This window comes from Monodon monoceros, unplaced genomic scaffold (assembly GCF_005190385.1).
Source record: "Monodon monoceros isolate NGI ecotype Baffin Bay Population unplaced genomic scaffold, NGI_Narwhal_1 Super_Scaffold_14, whole genome shotgun sequence".
NCBI classification, from domain to species: Eukaryota; Metazoa; Chordata; class Mammalia; order Artiodactyla; family Monodontidae; genus Monodon; species Monodon monoceros.
The window spans coordinates 30,187,124-30,214,064 of record NW_021703770.1 but is presented as its reverse complement, the minus strand read 5'-3'; the positions used below and the strand labels follow the sequence as shown (position 1 = coordinate 30,214,064).

The 26,941-nt window shown below is 34.1% G+C and overlaps 1 protein-coding gene across 16 annotated transcripts in view; it reads left to right on the top strand.

The window, feature by feature from the left end:
• RIMS2 (regulating synaptic membrane exocytosis 2) overlaps positions 1-26,941 on the top strand; it is a 649,263-nt gene that overhangs the window by 534,003 nt on the left and 88,319 nt on the right. The gene's annotated exons all lie outside the window — the stretch shown is intronic.

Below are 26,941 nucleotides of genomic sequence, written 5' to 3'. Positions count from 1 at the left end.
GCATACAGTGTGTATATTGGCATATTTTCTTTGTTTCATGGATATAATCTAATGCACTCAAACAGATTTACAGTTTTAGGGTAATGGAACTCTAAATTTTTGTAGGAATATATACCTTTGAAAGAAAACTTGTCTTTGAGAATTTCCAGAGAATGTAACTATGTGCAAAATAATATTTACATTTTCTATTGATTGGTTATGCAGAGTATTATCTTCTGCTTTAATCAACAAAACCCAATATCTTAAGATAAGTATTTGGGACATTTTGTCTTCTCTCTTCTACTGAATTCTGAGATCTCTACATAGCCTTATCAAATTTCTGGTTCCGCTCAGGCTGCTTAATATCTGTACACATTTAAATATCTAAATGTATAATTTAAGGGAATTCTTAAGTTTTTGAATTGATTTCCTACTGGGACATTTATATTATGATTACACAGATTGTTTAGAATCATGTGAAGAGCACAGTAGAAATGGATTGCGGTTCTGGACAGAATATGCTATGAACTTCTATTGGCATTGACTACTGAAGATTTCAGTAGAAGAAATGAATTATGAGAAGAAAGTAAAAATACTTCCAGTGACTAAGAAACCTATCCCAATGATAGAGGAGTTTCCTTTTCTTAACTCTCTTTTACCTGTTTATTATGATAGATAAGAAATTTTAAAATTTTAGAATTCTTTATGTAGTATGAGAGATACATGTTACTATGAAGAAAGAACTTTATAAGGAAGAAGTTTATGAGAATGTCATAGGAAAAATCTTGATAAGAAGAGTCACTCTATTTCCAGTTGATAATTATAAATTCCTAGGTTAAAGTTTTATGGTTAATGTACATAAAACATATTTTTAAAAATTATTGTATAGAACCAGAACTTTGTATGTGCTTATAGTATTTTAGGCATGTGCTGTGTGTGTGTGTATATATATATATATATATATATAAATATAAATATATAGCAGTTAAAGAAAAATGCTTGGCAAAATATACTTTACCCATAAGTTTGAAGGGTAAAATTTTCAAATAAGTTCAAAATGCCCCAGTGTTCACTTATTCATTAGGGTAAGATTGTCTAAATGTTAATTTAAAAAAATTATTTTTAAATTAAAAAATTATGGTATGTTATTCATTTTTGCTGACTTCTAAATTTGATTTCTCAGTGTTCTCTCTGAAACAAAATTTACAGCACAAATAAAGCGTGTCTGTTCCGGCCGTCAGCTTCTACTTGATTGGTGTCTGAATCAAGTGCTCCCAGGTTGAAGCTGAATAAGGGCAATTTAATCATTCTTGCCTGTCATATTGCTGCAGTCTTACTCAAAATAAAACCAATGGTGACTGAAAAATTGCAGTGACCTAGAGCCCGCAAAAGTGGCACACCCTTATCTTTTGATTGAACAGCAAAAGCAAGTGCATATATGGACAGAAATTTTGATTGAGATTAATATTCTGTCATGTTTAATAAAAGATTATTTTGGAACTCTGTTTTTACTTAAGCATAGTAAAGCTCTTGTATTTTTAACAAATGTGGAGCACATTGTGATAAGCAGGGTTAATATCCAATAATTTTCCTAGCACATTTCCATATGTTTTAGTAGAAACAGCATTCAATTGGATAGATTCTAATTCCATCTGGCTATTGGTACTCTGTGAGACCTGGGGCAAGTACTTTCATTTCTCAGTTTTTGCAGTCATATAGAGAGCCAACCAGATGATCTTCAAGTCTCTTTCACCTACTGAACTCAGATTTTTATCATAATTTTAACTTTTAAGTAACATTTAATGTAAGCATTTAACAATCTAAACTCCAAAGAATATAAGCTAGATCATAATTTATAACTTTGAAAAATGAATGCTTAATATTTTTTGCTTTTACCCAACAATATAAAGCATATTTATATTATAATTTGAATGAGCCATTTAATAACTCAAGTTAGTTATTGATAATTTCTTGAAAAAGTATCTAGTAACTTTTTCATCTGTGTTTTCTTCCCCATTTTATAATTTTGAGATGTGTTTCTAGACTATGCTGTTCATGAGAGTGAAGACAATGTATTAGTCATTACTGTATCCATCAACCAAAAATAGTAATTCATTCTCATTGAGAACTGTGTGTTGCCTTAGATTAAATAAATAACTTACTAACTAAAAAAGTTAAAGGCTATTCTTATTCACTCTTTTGGTTCATTTTATAACACAGAATGTATAATTAAATTAAGCACTGATTTTTATTTAAAACTTTTTAAACAAGTTTTCTAGGGAAAAACATTGGGATATTAATCTATTAATCTTACAATAGGCAACAACAGTACTAAAGTAAAACTAAAATACAAAAAGGAGGAGGAGGAAGAAAGGAAAAGACCTAAAAAATATCACCTTTTAAAGTGTCCAGACATAATGAATTCCATTGCGTTGTGGGGGAAATATCACTGCATATAGGTACATAAAGGATCCAGTCCTTTCCCTCTAGTCACCACTGAAATGTAGAAAGAAATGAACATGTAGATTAACTAAGTAGCCCCTCTCCTTAGCAATATTTGACAGGTGAATGGACTAATTAACTTCCTTCTTTCTTGCCTTCTTTCTTCCCACATCCTCTCCTCTCTTTCTCTCTTTCCCTCCCTTTGTTTCTCCAGGCATTTTTTCAGTTGCTACATTTTGGCAATTGTGATAATTCCTGGAGAGGTACTGAGATGTATGAAAACAGTTCTTAATTTGAGGAAGTCAAAGCTAGTGGAGGACGTGGACACTTAAATAATTACAACACACTATTATAAATGCTATTATAAAGATATATTCAATAATTGAATATTTCATAGTTACATATATTAAATATTACAAAGTTACACATATTAAGTAATCAATGATTCCTCCTTTTCCTTATGTAAGGAAGTGTAAAGGGAAGACACACCAGTCAAGTTCTAAAGAGCAAATGCCCATTCCCAGTTTTACCATATTTCAGCATTTGCTTTATTACCTCAGAGTACTACTATTCCAATTAATCTGAAAATGGAGTTAGTTTGGTTTTAATAAGGTGCTGGACTGGAGAGATAGCAAGAAGGGCCAAGAAAGGGAAAAATCCAAGACTATTACAAAAAATTAGTCAATAGGGCTTGATAATTGATTGATTACTTCATTCATTTATTCAACAAATATTTATTGAGTGCTTATTAAGTGCCAGGCCCTATATGCTTGGGATACAGTAATGAACTAACAGACAAAATTCCCACCATGATGGAGCTTGTATTCTGATGGAGGAGACTGACAAAGAAGTAAATATACTGGATGTGAGATGATGAGAGGCGAGGAGGACAGTAGTGCGCTAGAGTAAAGGAGATGGAAACGTTGCCTCACTGCCCAGAGAACAGGGGAAGATCTGAATCCAGAAAGTTAGTGCAGGTTTAAGGATTCTGAGCTTTGTGGGGTGACTGAAATCAACAGGGATGAAGGGAATAGATAGTGAGATTAGTCCTGATAGCAGGGGTGAGGCTGTTTGCTGGAGTTGGGGTTTCTCAGCAGGAGCACACGGAGTTCCAGGGCCCACTTCCCTCAAGCCTGTGGTGTTGGAGGGGTGATCTTACACATAGCCACTGATGCTTGGTGTTCCCTCTTGTCCTCAATGTAGGGAGCAAAGGGAAAGGGAGAGGTGGAAAACCTCAGTATTCCTCTATTTAGTAACTATGACTGTTGAAAGAAAAGTTGGGAAGTTTAAAGGGTTAGTAATTTTGAGCAGATGAAGAGTAAAAGATTTTCAAATTTTTGATTTTTTAAAAGTAAGGCATGAAATTGGCCTGAAGCTAATCGGAAAGTGGATTTGCATCATTTCTGTTTAGATTCACACGTATAATCTGTTAAAAGGAAACAAGAAACCAACCATGTTATTGTTACTGAAATAGATATTAACTTCATGTTTAACTTTAGTTTTTAAAGCTATGGTAATAAAAATAAGTCATTAATTATACCACTTTCAGACTATTTTAAACTGTTTCCTCTGCAGACATTTAAATTTCCTATTACCCTATATACTTCCTGAATAGAGTGCTTGACTCTCAAAAAATTATTCGTTTCCTTTCAGAATGCCAAGAAACATGAATCTAAAGAAAGTTTCTTGTACTGCGGAATAAAGGAAAGAATATATGATTTACCAAATGACACTATATTTTGATATCTTAATTTTCAGTTTGCTAAGGTCTTTGCATTGTTGTCATGTTATTTTTGTATAATGTAATCTCACAAAAAATGTTCAATAAATTAGAGAGTGAAGTGGAATGACATTTTTAAGCAAAGAAAATATTGCATTTGAATATGGGAGTAACTAGATTTTTGCCATCTGAAAAAAATATATTTAATTACCTTTTATAGAATACGTTTATTTTATAACGCTAACCTTCATTCGATTTGTATATTTCTTGATTTTACTTAATCTAGGATCATAGGAAATGAAGAGGCCTTATGATGTTTCTACAACTCTAAAAAGTTTTTATTCTAATTATTATAAGCAATAATTCTGGAAAGTCTGAGTCACAGAAAAATCATTTATATCCTTCAGTTTAGTATGGAATGCCCCAGATCATTCTACTTAGGCAGCGTTTCTCCCATTTAAAAAATAAAAACCTCTAAGAATAAAATTTTACACTAGTTATAAAAATAGTACTTAAGAATTGAAGAGTATGACAAGTATTATTTACACTAAATTTCTTATTATGGGAATGAAAGGAGGACAGTAAGCTGAGGCATAATGGTAGATGATTTTTTTAAATAACATATTTGATATGCAAACTAGATCTTTCTGTTATTTCTTAAGTACATTCCATGTAGGAATAGGATATAGCCAAATGTAAAACATTGGTAGATTACAAAAAAAAATTGCAAATAATGGTTAACTTGTATTTTTTTAACCAATTTTAATATATAGGTCTAAGGTTGCTTCATAGTGACTTAAAATTATTTTCAAAGCTCAAAATACAAATGGTCAAATGTTTAAAGCCTTCTGCGGTCAAAAATTATTTCAACTCCAGGAAAATAAGAGACTAGTAAGGTCAAAAATTTAATAAGACACAGAATACATAAAGTAAAATTAGCTAATTTCCAAATAAAATTTTTATATATAAATACATGAAAAAAATCCCAAAGTTGATTTTCTTATGTGTGGAATTATCAACCAAAGTGAACCTGTAAAATCATACCAACTGCTGTACCAAAAATACTATTTTATTTTTCTCAAAATTTAAAATCAACCAGTGTAAAAATATTTAATGATATACAATCATATCTATACATGAGGGAAAAACAAACACTTTTTATCAAAATCATTCTTAAGTGTATGCGAATTAGAATAACACGAAGAAGCATCTAACATGACTCCAGGTGTATGAAGAACTAATTAAAGATAATGCAGATCATCCTTTAGTTAGATGGTTCTAAAAATATGTGTAACTGGGGCTGGAGAAATCCAGTAATATCTGCTTGCTAATAGACTTAGGAATGTAACCATAAGATTCTATCTAAGCTAAAAGGCAAAACTAACTAAGATATTTTAATAAGGTCACTCCTTATTCTCCTACACCAGAGTTTCTTAGTGGTTTTTGTATGGTCACTTGCATTAGAATCACCAGAGAAACTTTAAAATGCAAATTTCTGGCTCTCATGCCAGAAATAGCATATTAGAATCCCCAAGACTAGGCTGCAGACTGAAAAGCAGACTTGAAAAGCTCTTTGGGTGATTCTGGCAAACACTAAAACTTAAGAACTACTCTTCTAATTCATCCGGAAACTGTGTACTTCATATACTCTTCCAACTGCACAATATTTATAATTCAAGAACAAAATTTACTGCTTGGCTCATTGCCCAGCTCACTTGAGGAATCTTCAAGCTTCTGGAATTATCCCCAAAAGCTTTGCCGATAGAGAAGCAGATTTGTCCAACCTGCAGTAAGAGAAGCTGAAAAGATTACAGTCAGCATTCTGTGATTTGTCAGTTTGCCCCATGGAGAACAAGGAACACTTTGACTTACTGGTCATGTCTATAAAGGCTTTGCCACTGAATATGAAAAAGAAGAAGTGACAGGAAAAGAGATTGTATTAAAAATAGCTAGTGGTGAGCAGTTGGAAGAGCAGTGCAGAGGCAGTGGAGGGGGTCAGCAGCAGACACTCAGAGGAGAGCATCGGCAGCAGAGGAAAGACTGAAATCCAAACAATTCATGTAATTGAGTTGTGCTCCCCGTGATACAGGACCGTGTTATGAACACATATAAATCAAGACATCTCGACCAATCACCTCTGAGTGATTGAAGTTGAAAGGAAAGTAAGCATCTCTACTTCTGGTCAAGTTGAAAGTCTAAATACTTCTAAATGCCAATTGACTGAGAGATGTCTATTTTAAGAAGGTGCGCTTCATCACTTCAAGAGAGGCAGCACGAGCTCTAGGGTCATACTGACTTTGTTTGAGCCCTGATTCTACACCTTCCTCAAGTTTTCTTGTCTTTCATTGAGATAAAAATAGTACTTAACATCGTAGATTCTTTAAGAGGTTTAAATTAGTTGATATACATAAAACAGAACAGTGCCTAGCACATAAGTGGTTGCTGTTATCATTATTATTATTCAAACTAAGAGACAAAATTACATAACTTGAGTAAAATGACAGCAATCCTAAAGCTCTGGAAGGATGTCGTGGCATTGCAAATAAGGCATCCATTGACACAGGAGTCTCCTGAACAATCTTAGCGAGCTAATAAAATATATAATGACAGCCTGCTTCCACCATGTCACACGTCAGTAAATCGGGTGTCTCCAGTTTGAAAACAAATAAGAATTGACCATCTTTTCTTAAATGTGTGTTAATCTGGAGTCAGAAAATTATTATCCTAGACCTTTCAAAAGGTCACATATTTAACCACTTAAAAATGCAAGGTAAATCTTTTCTGTGGGGAAAAGCATTCACAACTCCAAAATATTTGATGAATAAATGAATGGCTGTTGATCTTGAGGGTCTCTTCCAAATTTGTGAGAAATGAAGTTGTAATAGGCTCATCTTTGCTGGTCTTTCTTTGTATTGAAAAGTTTCATCTCCTCACAAGCAAGGTTTAGTGCTCCTGTGCTTGAAATTAGGAAGTAGACTAGTGAAATTTATTTCAGTGCTGTAACACTAATATTTTCCTAATAAAAACCAACTTGTGGGGAGTTCCCTGGCGGTCCAGTGGTTAGGACTCGGTGCATTCACTGCCGTGGCCCAGGTTCAATCCCTGGTTGGGGAACTAAGATCCTGCAAGCCATGTGGCACAACCAAAAAAAAAAAAAATTTCTGTATCCTCCTAACCCCCCAGACCCAGAGACTCCTCCCTCCCTAGTAGGGAGAAATCGGAATTTTGGTCAATATTTTACTATTTTCCTTATGTCTTAACTATGACTGGTAAAAAGCAAGTCCACTCTAACTTTACTTACTGAAAAGTAATAGAAGTATGGAAGTTGAGAAATTACTATCAAAATGCAAAATAAGGGACTTCCCTGGCACCCCAGTGGTTAAGACTTCGCCTTCCAATGCAGGGGGTGCGTGTTTGATCCCTGGTTGGGGAGCTAAGATCCCACATGCCTCGGCACCAAAAAACCAAAACATAAAACAGAAGCGGTATTGTAACAAACTCAATAAAGACTTGAAAAATGGTCCACATCAAAAAAATCTTTTAAAAAAAAGCAAAATAAAAGATTGACCCAACCAAAAAAAGGTAAGCTAATGCATAAAAGGAAAATAATGTACTGGTTCTTCTACCTTTTTGCAACTTCAGTGAAACATAATTTCCAAACTCACTTGAGGGTATCAAAACTCTTCGATGGCTAGATATCAAATAGTGTCAGTGAAGTCAAGTGATGGGTATAAACTGATTTTAGAAAGAACATATGAGGTTTTATTAGTGGGTGCATCAGACGTGCGGTAGAGTACATTGCTTCAGCAAATGGTCTCTAGAACCAGGTAAACCTGGGTTTAAATCAGAACGACTCGTCAGCTTGAACAAGTTACTTCCCAAATAGTCAAGTTTCTTTATCAGCAAAATGGAGATAATTACCCACCTTAAAGTTTGTTATGAATGTGAAACGAGATAAAATATATGTGAGGTGGTTAACACAATGGCTAGCATGCAGTGAGCATTCAATATGTTTGACAACATTAGAAGCTGTTGTTTTTGAAGCAGTATGAGAAAGATATTTTGAATGCAACTGAAAATCCAAAGCATGTTGATGACATTAGTGAAAATAAGATTTTTTTAAGGCAAGAAATATCCTTTGATAAAGTTGCTTTGGTCTTTGGTTTTATACAGCAACACTTGCCTCAAGAGATAAGGGGTCAAAGAGAAAGTACAAGTTTTCAAGCCTATTTCCATCATGGCCACTGTGAAGCTAGTGCCCATTCAGCCCTAAGTTCCAAATTATCTGAAACTCAGAATAATAAATGATATTTATAATTATCCTAGTCATCAAGAAAAAGTTAAATGATTTCAGTGGCTTTTGTAAAAGGTAGGAAAATGTATAATACCATATATATGTTAAATTTTAGTTCTGTTAACTGTCTAGAACATTCACTTCTTTCAGGCTAATTATTTCCATAAATATGTCTACTCTTGGCTATTCTAAAATATTGCCTCTTAAGGTTGTACTTGCTTTAATTTAAATTATAATTACTTCAGAAGTGACCTAAGGATTTACAAAAATGGAATAAAGTTGAAGTAAAACCATTAATTCAACAAAAATCTTCTGAGTATCTTACTCAATGCCCAATGCTGGTATATATAGTAAATGCTCACTAAATGTTAGAAAGAATGGATGAATGAGTAAATGAATGAAAGAGTAATGTGTGTAGGATATAGCATTATTTTAAGAGTGAAGGCTCTGGGACCAGACAGTTGGGTATGAATCCTGGCTCTTCTACGTACTATCTTGTCTGTGCACAGACCTTGGACAAGTTACTTAGCCTCTCAGTGCCCAGTTTTCTCGTCAGGAAAATTGCGATGATATTAACGGTTTCCTCACTGGATTGTTTGAGGATTACGTAAATGAAAATTAACAAACCATTTATAACAGTGACACATAGTAAGCACTGGTAATTATTTGCTAAAATAGAATAAAAAAGAAATATTAACTATAATTTTAAAGGTAAAACTTATACATGAAATGCCAACACTTTAAAGTCATGTACTACTAATTTAAAATTTCTAGGAATGAAGACTAGCTTGGTAACTCAATTGTAGCCAACTGATACTGACTCTGCCCATATATCTCATATGCAGGCCTTTCCTTCACAGGTTGGTGACCTAGGAAAAGGGGGAGGGTGTCTGAATACAGTCTATAGTAACACTCATACGTTGCTACATCAGATCACATCTTAGCCCACCTAGCCCAAGATTCCATAAGCAACAGTAAACATTCTCTCTTACAAATTGAAAAGGTATTTAACTCAGTTAAAACAGGTGAAACAGGGAGGGTCTTCTGAGTCTGATGAGATGACAACTCATTGGTTGTACCTGGGAAGATGCCCAGATGTGCCAGTTTTAGGAGTGGGAATGATCTAGCACAAAATTTACATTCTCCCCAGTTACCATCTGATCAGAAGATCATACAGCTAACCCGGGCAAGAATGTGTTTATCCAGTTTTGAGGAGGGTATTTAGAAGTTCCTCTATGCTGGTGAGTTGGATATTTGAGTATCAAACAATTTCCAAGGGCATTTCCAAGGGTAATCGCTTTTCAAAATGTTACCAAAATGCTACATTTTAAATAGTCAAGTAATAGGTCATTTTATCTTCTAATCTTTGAGGAATTAAGATGTAAAAATAATCTTTCTCTGACATAACAGAATAAGTGGTACTATTTAGTCAGCTGTGCCCTATTTCATTAAAATTTTTGTTTATTTGATATGCTAGGCTAAATTTAGAGTGGCAAAACATCTTAAAATAGAGTGTTTTCACCTGTTTTAAATAGCATGGCTAAATGTCTTCAATTTGTAAAAGAAAAAAATGTATTTTTTTTGATAAAATCTTAGGCTACATGGGCTAAAATATGATCTGATGTAGCAATTCCTGAATGTTACTCCATTCTAGATCCAAATACAATTTCTTCCTTAAGTTATGTCTTACATCCCTACTTTAAAAAACAACTGAACAACAAAGTGATACATTCTAGACTAGGCTGGTTTATGTAGAGACAGAACTGAGACTTAAGAACAAGATTGTATAACAAGTAAATAAAAATATTTGCCGACATCTCACTGTATGCTTTATCCGCACATCGTTGAAGATGTAAGCTAAATATAATGGAAGATAAAAGGATTAGTTTAAGTGGAAGAAAGAAGGAAGCTGCTCCAAATTAGTGAAATGCTTTCAGTATCAACATAGAAGCAAAAATGAGTGCAGTGTCCGGTAACAGCATGGTCTGCATGGGATGGAGGACTGTTGTGAAGCGTAGAGATGGACAGAGGAGATTAGTAGCATTCTTAATTTATTATCTGTAATTCTTTATTATTTGGTGTCTTTAGCATTTACTTGACACTTACCATGTTTTGCCCAGGGTTATATGTTGTCTTTATGCTTCATTTAGCAAACTGAGTTATAAGTGGTTTTAGAACAAATGCCGTGTCTTATATTTCTTTATAATTGGCATAGTATTGACTCCAGTGTCTTGTACATAGTGTGTATAAAAATAAATTGACATCTATCTATTTCTAAAACATTTATTAGGAAGTTTTGTTTCCTTTATCATCAGCAAATATTTACTGAGCACCAAAATGATTTATGGAACTTACTAGGATTAGGATTTAATTATCCCTACATTAGGATTTAATTATCCCTACATTACTAGGAGCATTCATTCATATAATGAATTTATTGAATTCACTTATTCAATGAATTTTTTCTTTAGATCTATTTAGTGCCAAGTATCAGGTACTGGGCTGCTGAAATACACTGAAAAATGAACTGTCTGAGTTCCATTAGAGCAAACAATTTCAATATAATTTATATAATGGAGATATAATAAAACCCTGAGAAAACACTATAATTGGCGTCCGAAAGTCCATGATGTCAAATGTAATGTTGGTTCATGAAATGATGTGCACCCTTGACTTTTCAACTTAAGCAACTTGGTGAATAGTTATACTCTTTACTGAAACAGGGAAGACTGAAGGAGGAATATATTTGATAAAAAAGATTAAGTTCAGTTTGGGACACATCAAATTTGTGATATCCTGTGTGACAAGTAGGTGATGGGTAGATAGTGCTGAGTTCAGGAAAGTAGCTTAGTTAGCTAACTTAAACTTAGAGATGTTTGGCATATATACATATATATGTTTGTGTATGTATGTGTGTTTATATAGGTGTAAATATTTGTGTATATATATTATTTTTAAGGTAAGATAATTTCTTCTGTTAGTTCCATTTTCTCTATGAAGTGTAAGGAAAAGGTTTCTGCTAAGAGCAAAGCAAAAGGGTTTGAGTAGCATGAAGGAGTGCGGTGGTTATTGTGGAGAGTGGGGAGCAGGTGTGAAGAGTAACCTTTGTGGCTGACGACAGTGAATTACAATGGAACCAGTGTGTCCTACTGAATTTTGTTTTCTCAGCAATGCTCAAGCGTTGAGATGTAGGCATAGAAGAAATACATCGTAGCCTTCATCAAAAGGTTCTGCCGGTTGGATGCCATATAAAGATACTGAAAAAGCTGAGGGAATTTGCAAAAGAGTGATTGAAATGATAGGCTATAGAGTCTAAGCTAGTTAAATATAAGTAAAGACGAGGGGGCTGATAATTGGCGAAAAAGTGAAGAAATTAAAGCTCTCGTAATACTGAAAAGTGAGAATACCTGATGAAATGAGCTAGAAAGAAAGGAGATAGAAAGGCCTCATAGCAAATTTCTGAATAAAGTTGGGATATTATTTTCCCCATTTTACATAATAGGGCAGCTGAGACACAAACTACTCTGATTACTCAGTTATAGCGTGAAGAGTACACTACATCCTGGTTAAATTCAATTGGCTTCCCAGTAGATAATTATTTTTCTTCCTAGATATGCAAATCATAGATATTCTTTGTTCAAGACTAGGAATCCTTGCCCTTAATAGAGTTGAAATACATATGTCTAAATAAGTATCAAAATAGAAAACTAGATTGTTCATTTTAGTGCATGTGTCGGCCTCATCTTTGTAATAACTGTTTGCTGAATATTCTTTTACTGCTTTATATTTTCACTTTCAATGTATTTGTTTTACCTTTTGAGTGTCGTATTATAGTTGTTATTTTTAGTATTAAGCTTAATATTTTGTCAGTGATAGCATTTGATTGCCTTTATAAGGTTTTTGCACTAGTCCATTTTATTCACAGCACAACAGTAATTTCATAATTAATATCAAAGGGAAATGATAATTTACATAGGAAACTACACTTCATATCAAATATTTTTGCTGAAATCTATCTATGCCATTTTAAACCAGTTATCTAGAGCTGCAGCATCCAATAAAAATATAATGTGAGCCAAATTTGTAAGTTCAGATATTTGAGTAGACACATTAAAAAATTAAAACGAGCAGGTGAAATTAATTTAATAATATTTTTTATTTAATCTAAAATATCCAAAATAGTCTCATTTCAAATTTTAATTTATATAAAAAGATTAACACATTTTATTCTCTTGGGGGGTGTACTAACACTTCTAAGCCTTGTGTATATTACAGCGTATAATTTATCTAAACAGTGTGTATATGACACAGTGCGCCTCAATTTGGAGGAGGCACATTTCAAGTGTTCATAAGCCACATGTTGCTAGTGCCCATAGTACTGGGCAGCGAGATCTAGAGCCTTCAAAAAGTATAATTAAGCAAAGTAATACAAAGTCAAGCTCTGTGTCTATTTCTCCGGACAAAAGCATGGTTTAAGAAATCTTGGTAAGGAAAGATACATATTTGTTAGAAGAAAGAAAAATAGTTCTGTTTTAAATAAATAGACTTTCAAATTGCTACAAATTTCTGGTCCCTTTTAGAACAACTTTATTGGTAAATCCTCTTTACCATAACTTTTTTCATTAAACTTTTTATATATGCCTACTTGCAAAAATATGTATATATGGCATAATTGTGTTTATTTAGATAAATTTGACTCTAAATGACTAATGATAAATCTCGGGCAATTTAATAGTTTCATAGTGTATTAATTTATAATGTTATCATTATAAAGTTCTGAGGATTTATAATTTCCATTTATGGAACATAAGAATTTTTAAGTATAAGGATTTAATCCTGTAGAATGTAATAAATGTTACATTTTAAATTTACATTTTTACATTTAAAATTTAGGGTTTCCACTTAATGACAGTTAGCAACATTATTGGTTTCAACATATAAATTCAAAATCCTATTATAAAATAAATATTCAGTGTAACATGAAATATAATATAAACACATCTGTTTTTTATATGCTTATAACTGAATACTGTAAGAAATGTCAAGGTGAAAAAAAATACTTTGTATTCTCATTTGTGCGTGCAATTCATTATTCACTCATTCAAACATGAGTTGAAGTTGCAGGTTATGTTCATTAAAGAAAAGAACTTAATACTAGATAAATATCCATGAAAGCAGAAGTAGCCAATAAATAAACTGCAGAAGTGTGTTTGAAACACGACATTTACAAATTGCTTAAATTCTATTTATCTTTATTATTTCATTTTGATGAATAGATATTATCTACGTTATTTTCTAGGCTTTGGCTTCTCAAAGTTCATTTGAAAATGAAAGTGTATTAGTTTCATAAAGTAGCTAAGTGCAGTGGAGGTAATAATATCCTTGAATTCATTTTTGTTGTTAGTTTTCAACACACACTTGAGAAAATAATACTTTAGTGTTTCATTTGAGCACTTTTGCCACAAATGTGCCCAGGTTACAGTGGAGACCCCGGGCATTATTTTAAAACCTGGACTCTAGCAGTGGACAAAAGAGATAAAGTTCTTGCCCCATACAGCTTCAAGTGGAAAGGTATAAAATAAAAAGATGAGAAAACTAAAGTTCAGAACAGGTTAAGAACTATGCTCAAAGTCATGAACTATTAAATGATAGAAATAGGATAGAAACCCATGTCTGACTGACTGTGAACCTAAACTTACATTTCACCACATTTTGTTGCCACATTTTGTTGCCACATTTTGTTGCCTTGAATAAATCACTGATATTGTTGAAGTACATATCTACCTAAGAATCAAATATAAAACTTTTCCTTTGAGGGACCATGATCTAAGCTTAAGAGAATCTGAAAAGTAGAAGAACTACCTCCTTACCCCAATATGAAGAATTAGGCCCATTTCAAATCTAATTTGCTTTTCTTTGAAGCATGTTGAACAGTAACTCTCTTAAAATACCTTAATTTTTGGCAAGCAAAATGTAAAACACCTAAAAAATCATTTTGTTGATTACTCCAACCGAAGAAAGTGTATAAAATACTGACACTTAGGGAAGCATAGATTTATTCTTAACATTCACACTGTATATTTTGCTTTGTTTGTTTAATGAGGGCAAAGATGCAATACTTAATACCTCACATTTATATCAGAAATTCTAAATATTAAAGAAAGCATACTTTAGCTCAGAAAAATTTAGTAATGCTTCTTTTTTTTTTACACTGCATGGTTTTACCATGTTATTCTTTGTCTTTCAGTTTTATAATAATTGTAGGAAAACTTCAAAAACCATGCACTAAACTAAAAAATGTCCACCTAACTTCTCTATGTTAGCCCCAATTCCAGTGGATTTTCTAACCTTAAAAGACTAGCATTGTGTGTACCGAGACATGGTTCCAGAACAGAAACCCACAATCTTTGTAGAACTGATTGACTTGGAATCTAAAAGGAAAAAATAAGTTTAGATTTCTAAGAAGCTGAAGGCTTTCCTCTAAATGGTTCCAAGGAAGATTCAGTATATATGACCAAGGACATCTTGCCATATTACTGTCATTGTAATCGGTGAAGGAGATTATAATCTTTCTGTTCTTGATGATTTCTGAGTGACATGTAAAGCAAGCTTATACTTGGTTAATGATGACTGGAACATTATCTACATGCATAAATACAAGCTAAGCAAATATACTAAATTAAATCATGTATTTGCACATTTTTACATGAGAGAATAATAACATTTTCCTTAGGGTGAACAAAGAGATAATGTCGGGAATTTGAAGACATTCGGTTTATCAACACTGCATTTAATCAAAGAGAAATTACCAGTATTCAGTAATACTGAATACCAGTAACCGTGGTTCTTGACAAGAAGTATTGTTATTTTACTGGGCCCGTGATGGTCGGACAGATATGGCCACAAGAGGAGACACAGAAGGGGCTCAGGAAAACAAAGTTTATAATAAACTTTGTCCCAAGAAACAGGAGGCATGCCACTCCAAGCAGAGCCATGTGGGAAAGCAGCAGGGTAGGTCAGGAGGCAGAAGGGGCAGGAGTGAGAGAAAAGTCAAGGACAGACCTTTATAGGGGGGGCAAAAAAAGACAAGCTAGGGCAGAGTAAACAGTTGAAGATTAGCTAGTTTGAATAATTTCTGCAGGCTGGGCTTTGGGTTATAGGGGTGGTCTCTAGTTGCTTTGTACCAGGCCCTAGAATGATTTAGGGCAGGGAAATATTGTTTTGGTGTAAATGGGCAAGATAGAAGAGGTTTGTCTCTGGATTTGGCTAATTTGCATATCAAAGGCATGCTCCAGGCTGAGCCCTTTACTGTCTCTAAGAATTGGCTTGCACCTGAAGGGGTGATCTCTCCCCAGCCAGGAAGGTTTTTAAATTGGCAAAACATCATAATATCTTGAAAATAAAAAATATAATCAGTACACATACACGTGCATGCACACGCACGCACACACACGCACACTTTTTTTTAAACGTTTTTATTGGAATATAATTGCATTACAATGGTGTGTTACTTTCTGCTTTATAATGAAGGAATCAGTTATACATATACATATATCCCCATATCTCTTCCCTCTTGCATCTCCCTCCCTCCCACCCTCCCTATCCCACCCTTCTAGCTGGTCACAAAGCAAGGAGCTGATCTCCCTGTGCTATGCGAATGCTTCCCACTAGCTACCTATTTTACATTTGGTAGTGTATATATGTCCATGCCACTCTCTCAGTTCGTCCCAGCTTACCCTTCCCCCTCCCCGTGTCCTCAAGTCCATTTTCTAGTAGGTCTGTGTCTTTATTCCCGTCTTGCCCCTAGGTTCTTCATGATTTTTTTTTTTTTTTTTTTTTTTTAGATTCCATATATATGTCTTAGCATACGGTATTTGTTTTTCTCTTTCTGACTTCATTTGGTGTGACAGACTCTGGGTCCATCCACCTCACTACAAATAACTCAATTTCGTTCCCTTTTATGGCTGAGTAATATTCCATTGTATATATGTGCCACATCTTCTTTATCCATTCATCTGTCAATGGACACTTAGGTTACTTCCATGTCCTAGCTATTGTAAATAGAGCTGCAGTGAACATTGTGGTACATGAGTCTTTGAATTATGGTTTTCTCAGGGTATATGCCCAGTAGTGGGATTGCTGGGTCATATGGTAGCTCTATTTTTAGTTTTTTAAGGAACCTCCATACTGTTCTCCCTAGTGGCTGTACCAATTTACATTCCCACCAACAGTGTATGAGGGTTCCCTTTTCTCCACACCCTCTCCAGCATTTATTGTTTGTAGATTTTTTGATGATGGCCATTCTGACCGGTGTGAGATGATATCGCATTGTAGTTTTGGTTTGCATTTCTCTAATGATTAATGATGTTGAGCATTCTTTCGTGTGTTTGTTGGCAATCTGTATATCTTCTTTGGAGAAATGTCTGTTTAGGTCTTCTGCCCATTTTTGGATTGGGTTGTTTGTTTTTTTGATATTGACCTGCATGGGCTGCTTGTAAATTTTGGAGGTTAATCCTTTGTCAGTTGCTTCATTTGCAAGTATTTTCTCCCATTCTGAGGGTTGTCTTTTTGTCTTGTTTATGGTTTCCTTTGCTGTGCAAAAGCTTTTAAGTTTCATTAGGTCCCATTTGTTTATTTTTGCTTTTATTTCCATTACTCTAGGAGGTGGGTCAAAAAGGATCTTGCTGTGATTTATGTCATAAAGTGTTCTGCCTATGTTTTCCTCTAAGAGTTTGATAGTGTCTGGCCTTACATTTAGGTCTTTAATCCATTTTGAATTTATTTTTGACACACACACTTTTAGACATTAATTTTTTAATACCCACTAAAATTGAATTAAGAAATACAAAAAATTTTCACTTGGAGCTTTGTTGTTTAGATATTTTTAAATGTCTGTAATCATTGGCCTGTCAGTATGTGCTGTTGATGAAAGAGCTCCTTCTTGGCTTTTTATCTCTAAGCCCAGAACCCTCATTTTCTCCCGAGCAAGCAAGGACCTGGTAACTGATAACAACATTGTCTCAGAAAGCACAATGTGCTCTTCTTCATTGACAGTTCCACATCCTATGGCCCAGTCTCCTGAGCCCTGCTATCTGTTAAAGAGAACAGATGGTAAAAATGGCTATCTTTTCTGATAACAAAGGCTTTACTATAGCAATAATGCAAAGCTCACTAAAAGAATAATGTGTCAGGTGACATGATGCCACAAATTCTAAGAACTTGGAACAGTGGAAGTTATTTCTGGTTCTCTACAAATTATTTTACCTGACTCCCACACATGCTAAGAAAGATAAAAGGGCAAGAAACAACTTCTTTTTGCTCAGTTATTGTCAGGCAAGTTTAAGGAAAACATAGACAACTTCAATAAAGCAACCTTGTTTCTAAATATAAAGGAATAATGTATGGATAATATATATTTGGCCTCTTGAAAAAAATTCTAGAATGAGTTTCTGGTTTTGTTAATCCTTTGGGACTCCAGAAATTCTGGTAGATCCCTCTATATGAATTTGAAAGATTGATTTTAATTAGATATGGGAGTTTTATAGATAATAATTAAATTTAATCAAGATTTATAAGTTTAAAGTATGTTTGATGCAATGTGATTACAAATGATGCAATGTGATTACACAAAGTAGAGATTTTTTTTTAACTTGGATTTGATTTGTAATCAAGTTTTTGAAAAAAAATCTGAGTATCCACTATTTTTCAAAATATGGAACTAATGTACTTTGTACTTTAGAGTCTGAGGAATTAATATCCTTAATCTATAGCCATTTATACATTTTGAAACTCAACATGTAGTGATTTTATTTAGGTTAAAGTTACAGTCCAATAATATTCTCGTATCATAGTTTAGCTTTCAGTGTTATTTTTAGCCGCATAATGTGAATTTTTATGTAGTGTAATCATTTCAATAGTGCAGAATATTCATTATTTGTTAAATACTCTACAAAACTTGGTACTCTGATTATAGAGCTGGATGATTAGCAAGAATAAATCAAGTTCTCAGTTTTTGGGGGTTTTTTTCCCACCAAATTTTAACAATTAGTGTTCCTTTGATATTAGTAAGAATGGTGAAAAGTGTAAACTGATCCTTGAAGTAATAGGCCAGTGAACATACCTTCTGATAATTTGTCATGTACTTTTTCATGTTATTGAAAGTACTATGTAATCATGTGGTAAAATCAGAAAAGCTGACATGAAAAGTGAATTAGAGGGAAGTCTATTTCTGCCTAAAATATTTACATATAGAAATAGTGAGGTTAGTTGAAAAGTACAGGTGAAACAATAGAAAAATTTAAGGAGATTATACACGCATTGAATTGATGGGTTAGAATTATGGAATTCTGGAAACTTGTGAAGGGAGACATGTTATTGCTTAAAATACATATATCAAGGGAAATCGTGGGGAACAATAGACAAAGCTGAATTAAAAAGAAAAAGAGGGCTTCCATGGTGGCGCAGTGGTTGAGAGTCCGCCTGCCGATGCAGGGGACACGGGTTCGTGCCCCGGTCGGGGAAGATCCTACATGCCGTGGAGCGGCTGGGCCCATGAGCCGTGGCCGCTGAGCCTGCGCGTCTGGAGCCTGTGCTCCGCAACGGGAGAAACCTTAAAATTTCAAAGAGATTAATTTTAAAAACCACATTAACAGGGGTATTATAGTCATAAAAATTTGGAGGTTAAAAGTACCTTAACAATGATCTTTAACCTCCTCATTTGCTAAGTTAGGAAAAGGAGGACCAATGAGTAAAAGAAACTTTTCTGGTAAACCATTACCCGTGTAGTTTTGGATCTAGAAATTGTGATAAGACAGTTTTATTAAACAGATATACAGATGGGTTCCTTCTATTCCCCTTTAATAAAATTCCTCACAGCATAAAAATTTAATGTTTTAAATCAAACTCTCTCACTTGAGTTTTTAAAAAACGTTTTCTCCGTCTTGAAGGAATTTCTCTATTGAAATTCAGTAGCTGCTTTCTTAAAGGTAAATTGTGCCCTCTAAACCTCTAAATCCATAGCTTTTCTTAAATGTTCCTGCTAATTAACTCTGCATCATTTGACCACCACAACTTTCTTGAACCTCGTTCTTCTCTTGTCTTCTGTGGAATTTAACCCTATTCTATTTTTCTCATTTCTGAGAATGCATCTCTATTCACCTCAGTCACTCTTCTTTTTCCTAATCTTAAAATATAAGTATTTCTTGGACTGTCTTCTCAACCTTTTTCATTTCTGTCTCTTTACACTCTTGGCTTGCCTACTTAGGCCATCCTAGCTTCATCTGTCCTCTCCTGTTCAACAAATACTTATTGACTCCATCTGTTGAGCCCTGACTATTCCCTTGAACACTTGGCCTGAGTGTACAGCCTCCTCTTACTCAGCCGTTCCATCAGGAAATTCCACTGGTTCCGGTGTTGATCATTTCCTAAATCAGTACCACCTGTGCAAACACTATACTCTCTAAGGATCTCAGTTTTCTTTAAGAGTTGTTGTGAGGATTACATGAGTTAATTCATATAAAGCACTTGAAATAGCCTCTGGAATATGGTAAATGCTTACTAATTTGAACTATGATTATATCTTATTCCCAGGTCCAGATACTAAGCTGTATAGAAGGTTCCTTCCAGATAACTTTTACACTAATCTTTGCTTTCTATTAGTAATAGCAGTACAGTAGCCTAAGTTCTTATTTACTTTCCCAGTATTATTGCTATAAACTCCTAATTGATTTTTCCATAGCCAGTCTCTCCTGACTTTGTTACTCAAGACATATTAAATTGTGCTGCTGTGATAAACAACCCTGAATTCTTAGATGCATAATCAACAAAAGTTCATTTCTGTCCATTATAGTCACTCAGGGGCTTAGTCTGATAGAGGCCCTGTCTTTCACAGTCCCGGGGGCAGAGGGAAAGAGAAGTTGGAGTTGAACACCACCGATTAAATGCTTCTCCGCAGAAGTGCTAGGACTCACTTCCACTAACATTTCATTTGTCTCAACAAGTCAAAAACCCAATCACTGTGTGATAGGCAGAGAGAGAAACATACACTTTTGATCTATAAAGTTTAAAATTTCTCCTTAAAGTAAGTTTCTTCAAACTCATGGCAGGGATGGGATCTGTTATTCAATGATTTGATGGAGAACTTATAAATTCAAGGATAGTAAAGATAGATAGGTAGGTAGGTAGGTAGGTAGATAGATGGATAGATAGGTAGATAGATAGATAGATAGGTAGACCTAAGAGTTTAAATGGATTTATGAATGCTCAATTAATAAAGCAATCTTCCTATTCCTTTAATGATCTAGCCTTTATAAATTTGTCACTGTTTAAAGAAGGTAATTATGTTGTCTCCAAAATGTCCATTAATGATATATTTAGAGGTAAAATATTGGGCTGGATCCCAGGGCTCTTGGTGCAACCAACTATGCAATGTTCTCAGACTTAGGGCCGCTCTGCTATAGTATCTGAATAGGCAGTTAAATAAGGGTAAGCAGTACAGGACATGTATTTATTCCAACACATTCAGGCCTTATCCTGTCTTGACCTCCCCTTATATTAGTATCCTCACCTTCACCCCATTCAGTTAACACTGGTTTTATAAATTTCCTCCAACAGCCAAGCTTCCTTCTACCCCTTGGTGTGTGCAGTTGCCCCCCTTTCAGTTTCGAATACTCTTCTCAGCATGACTGGCTTCATCATTCAACACTCAGCTCAATTGTCTCCTCTGCCCAGAGGCCTTCCTTGACCACCCCATTTAATGTTGTCCCTCCCCCAACTTCCTGTCCCTTGTTACCACTGTATTCTATCTTATTTTCTTCAGATCACTTATCACTATCTGAAGTTGGCATTTATTTACTTAATTATTGTCTTTCCCTACAACAATAGGAAGGAAAGCTCCATGAAGGCAGGGACATTCTCTTTTTTTCTCTGTTGTATATCTAACTCCAAGAACAGTGCCTGCCACGTAGTAGGTACAAAGCAAATATCTTTTAAATGAACGATCAAATCCTGGGAGTTGATTGTTAAAGGGAGCAAAATGTTAAAAGGGAGCAAACCTAAAATAAGAAATAACTTTTTTTCTTAAAGAAATCTTTAATATAGTGGCATTTTAGGCATTAGCCAGCTGTTGGGAAAGGAGTTTTGGAGATGACCGGCCTTCTTGGTGCTCCTTAAACTATCCTAAGTGTGCAGTGACCTGCTCTGTAACCAGCAAAGGGCTGCTTCCTATCATGAGACCCAAGACTAAGGAACATTTAAACAGTTTCATTACTAATAACTATAATCAAGGCAGATGTTTGTGACAAAAAATAATTTATTGATTAGCTAAATATTCTTCCCTAACTCTGGACATCAACTTTGTGACATAGACATACACGCACATACCCTCCAACACATTTAGATACTATAATAATACATTATAGTATGTTAATAGAATGCATTTATATACAGTACCTGCAGTAATGTTAAAAATACTAAATTTTAAATTCGTGTCATCTCCAGCAATCAAAGAATTAGCATGAGAAACTCAGTTTTTATATACTCTTCAGAGAGAGATGTTTTCTTGAATGTTTAACTTAATTAGGGTTTCTTGACGTTAGAGCTGGTCATTGGAATTTCAGTTATAAGCTAAAACCACATTCTTATGCAGCTATATTTGCATTTTACATGCTGATATATTTGCCAGTACATTAATTAAAAGGGACTATGTCATACCATTTTTGTATCCCTGTATTTGTGGGGATATATATTCAATAAACATTTGAATAAATGGTTACTACTTTACTAGCCAAAACCTGTAGATGGTCATTTGAGTAAATGAAATATAGCTTATTAAATTGTAATATAGAATCATAATAATTTCAAACTCCACATTTTAGGAAAGAAATAACATTTAATATAGAGAAAATGTTTAGTGAGGTGAACTTTAGATGGGAGCAGGGTTTGTTACCCTCCCTTCCCCCCTCCCATAAGGAATATGCCAGAATTCAAGAAATGGCACTCGAAATCCAGACCTCCACTCAATGACTGGCAACTGGTGCAGTCGAATCTGAGTGATCATAGTGATAGGTATTTAGTGAGCTCTTGGCACCTGCCTCCAGAAACACAGGAATGGGAAGGAAAGGGAATTAAGTCTTTCAAGGTGGCATAATGTTTGGGAACTTGGCCAGTCTCACTGGGTTTTTTCCTCCTCTATCATTATTCCTATTGTCTTCTAACTTTTAAGCCCTCTAAGCCCTCTCTAGCACCACTTACTAGCCTAAGATGTTGTAAATAGTCCCACTCAAGTGTCTTTTCTGCCCCTGCGCTGCAGTTCTCATACTCCATTGTATGAGCTGCTGGGCCCTCTATACTTTATTCATAAAATTCTGAGTCACTCTAGTCTCTAATTCCTTGGGCAGGTTCTCTCCTAACCACCTTCCCAGCTCTCAATAAGATGAAATATTTTTTCATGACTGTATATTTTATTTACAGTGTTACTCTTATGCTCATACTCTCACAAACTCAGAATTTGTCCTGTGTTCGCTGTTTATCTTAACAGCTAGACGACTCAGTTCTATTCATTCAAACCTATTAAAAATAGTTTTGGCCTATAAACTTCATTTAGCTTAATCACATAGCTCCTATAATCCCGTAAATATGCTATTTAAGTCTTTGGAGAATATTTACAAATATTTTACCTGCCTTTCATTACCTTTCTCCCAATGATAGGTGATACTAGATTTGCCCTTTAAAAAATATTTTGGGGTACAACTTTCAACAACTACAATCATGTCATAAAATAAATCACTTGTATTGGCAATTTTACACATTTCAAGAATACTAAATATATAAAGTTCTTCATTATTTTTCTAATGCCAAAAATTAGAAAACATGCATAAAACAATATTTAGAAATGTGGAAACACTGTGTTTCTTTCTGGAATTGAGCATCCTATATCAATGCCCAGTATTATTGTGTAGTAATCTCTTAGAATTAGCTTGAAAGCCATGGTACACCTTTAGCCCATGGAATGAACTATGCAAATTGAATTATTTGGCCTGTTTTCATCCTTGATTGCTCTTTTCATTTGTCTGATTGTTTTAATTTTTTTCTTGTTACCAATACCTTTTATGTTCATTTTGGAAAAAACAAAATAGAAAAAAAAAAAAGGACATTTTAAAAAAGCATAACTACCAACCAGAGAAAATTAAAACTATTTACTTTTAGCATGCTGTTCACAGTACATCCTTTAGATTTCTTGCTATGACACTTTTTTTCCCAAAGAACATAAACATCCTGAACATATTTTATTTTTCTTTATATTCCCTTAATTCCCCTCTTGTGCAGATAACTAGTAGATCATCTATGAATCCAGGTTTCCTGAACTACCCAGTTTATCAAGAGATGTTCATTTCTTTGTATATGAATTTATTTTCATTTGTTTGTTTGTGACAGTGTGTCACTCTGGGACTTGAATTTACCTGTGTCCCCTAGTAGTAGGGTAAATCCCTATTTGGTATGTGTGCCAGCCAAAGCTAAGTTGCAGATACCTGCTTCCTCTTACCCTTTCTCCCATATCAAGAACATATTTTACGTCAATAAATATTTATTTACAACAGCATTTTCAAAGGTACATTCTATTTTATTGATGAACATAACTTATTTAAACACCCTCTACTGTTGGACATTTATGGAGTTTTACCATGTGTATGTATGTGTTTTACTATTGTAATCAATTCTGCAGTAAATACCATTTTTGCTAAATCTATGAACGTTGCCGTTTTCCCTTAGGATAAGTCCTAAAAGTAGTATTGATAGGTTAAAGGGTAGGCATGTTTTTTAAATGCTTTTGATACATATTGCCATATTGCCCTTCAAAAATCTGTCATTGGTACTACCACCAGCAGTATTGGAAAGTTACCATATTACCAGACCCTTACAAAATTTCTCTTTTAAAGTAATTGATAATGTAATGAATGGGTCTGTGCTTTCTTAACCACACTAAACATTCCAAATGATCGCCCATGTTTACAGATTCTTTACTACAAAGTATTCCTTAAATAAAGAGTCACAAAACTATTAAAATGTTGGTTGATATCTTGTTTGCTTGCAGTATTGTTTGCTTATAGTTTTAGGTGATGTCCAAGTGAGGAAAGTAAAGGAAACCAGTAGCGATAGCCTAGCCTCAGTCTCCCTCTCTTCAAAACACAGCACTGGAGAGCAACTACTCGTAAACTCATCCCTGGTGATCTCTAAGCTTCAAGGAGATGAGAAGTAGAACCATTTTACAAAACTTTTAGTAACCTTTTTTGTAGATAATGCATTATCAAAGTTGTTAGGTTGAAGAGAAGTATACTTCTTTAAAACCAAATGGTCATTAAAATACTTATCTATAATCTGATTTATCCATTCAGTTAGTATTTTATTATATCCGGCTTAATTTTGGCCAAGTTCTTTATGCCCTTATATCCAACCATGAGAATTAAAATGCAAAATTCACAAGGTACAATATTTTGAGAGTCTATCTTTGACTTCCTTGGTAGGTAGTAGATTAGGAGGTTCTTTTAGAAAAGTATGTTTGGGGTAAAAATTCCTACATAACAGGAGTACTAGTTATTGAGACTATGGAACATATTATTTTGAAAGTCTTAGTCTCAACTAAACTTTGACTTTCCTAGACTATGCCATGCCTTTTCTGACGATAGCATACCATAAAAGTCATACGTTGCATTTTTATGTTCATTTGCCCAGAATCCATGAAACAAGAGATACTTGGGGAGCAAAATGTTTCGTAGTTAAAAGGGACCTTATAGATATTCCAGTTCAGCATGTTTAATGGATGCTTAATGGATGATGATGGTGCTGGTGGTGGTGATAATAATAAGGAGAAGGAGGAAGAGAATAATTTTGGGAGCTCTTATGTGTTTCCCATTCCGCTTAGTGCTTTACTTAGGTTTTTTCATTTATTAAATGAGGAAGTTAACTTCCAGAAAGGGAAACAACTCTCCCAAGATCAGTCAGTAAAGCCAAAGATCAAACCCAGATTTCCTGGCTCCCAGTATAGTCCACTCTGCATTACATAGTGCTGGCTATATGAAAAACCAGTTTAGACATTTGAATCTCAGAAGTTTTAAAATTTATAATTATAAATATCACTTCTATTGATGCTGTTAAGTATTTACATATATAATACATGTTGAAGGGCTTTAACCTTATTTTATCTATTGTCTATATTCCCTAATATTAATTTTTATTTACTGAATTTTTACTTTAGACATATTATCCCTATTCTTTAATATAAGAAAGTACAATAAGATATTCTCTTATAAATGAGGAACCTGAGGGTCAAGTAGAGCAATTAACGTTTCTAAAGGAAGTCAGTTAAGTAGCAGCAAATCTGGGATTTAAGCCTCCATCTGTTGCCTCCAAAACTCTTTCTACTTTACTCTATAGTTGCTTATTGAAGAATAGCAAAATTAAACAAGCTTGGAAATGATTGATTTGGGGCATTGTGGAAGTGTTATACAGTCTCCTCTCTTTCTCCCTTGTTTATTTATGCCTCATTTCTTCTTAAAACTAATGTGAAGTAATGTGAATAGTACAATTTACTGTCTTTTTAAAAAATTTCCTACTGAGTCTTTTCCCTCTTAAATACTTGGAGGAAACGAAATAGGTTAATAAAGGTAACATGTGTTGAGAATTCCCTGGTGGTTCAGTGGTTAGGACTCCATGCTTCCACTGCCGGGGGCCCAGGTTTGATCCCTGGTCCTAACCTTTCAGTAGGTTTTACTCTAGGATAGAGGGGAAAAATATTTTAAACATTTTAAAATGTTTAAAAAATTATTGCCTTCTGACCATATTGTCTAGAAAACTGATAATGTTTCTTTCTTTCAAATGAATGCAAGAGGAAAATCTTTTCTTCATTTTTGGAATATAAACATATCAATATATGAAAGTGTAAAGTGAAATAAATTATTTTTAATTCAAAACTAATGAAAACATCAATCCCTGTTAGAAAATTTAACAACTATTAGAAAAATCTTAACTAATAAAATGAGAAAACTTAAAGAGCCACTCAGCAATAGATGCTGTAATTTTTGCCATTTTTTGTAAAATTTCCCCACTCGTTGAATTTCTCTTTGAAAGCTATAGTAAAGCAAATTCGAGAACAATGCTTTGGAAACTTCTTTCATATGTTATATGGCTGCCTCAAGGTGTATTGCACTTGCACGACAGCATATTCTCTTAAATGAGCCCACTGATTTTTCGCAAATATTTTTTTCCTGTGGCCATGCAAACCAGTGCCTTCTTTGAAAACAGAAAGGAAATCATGTCTGATCTTGGATAGTTACATTAAGGTTGGCCCTGAATTAGTAAAACCCATTCAAGACCATGGTATTTGAAAATTTTTGAGTCCTAAAAATATGTCCCACTAATGATATAATTGAATTATACTCCAGATATTTCATCTAAAATACCTTTTCTGTCTTTTACTTTTTACTCTTGTCCTCACTTTTAATGATCCATCG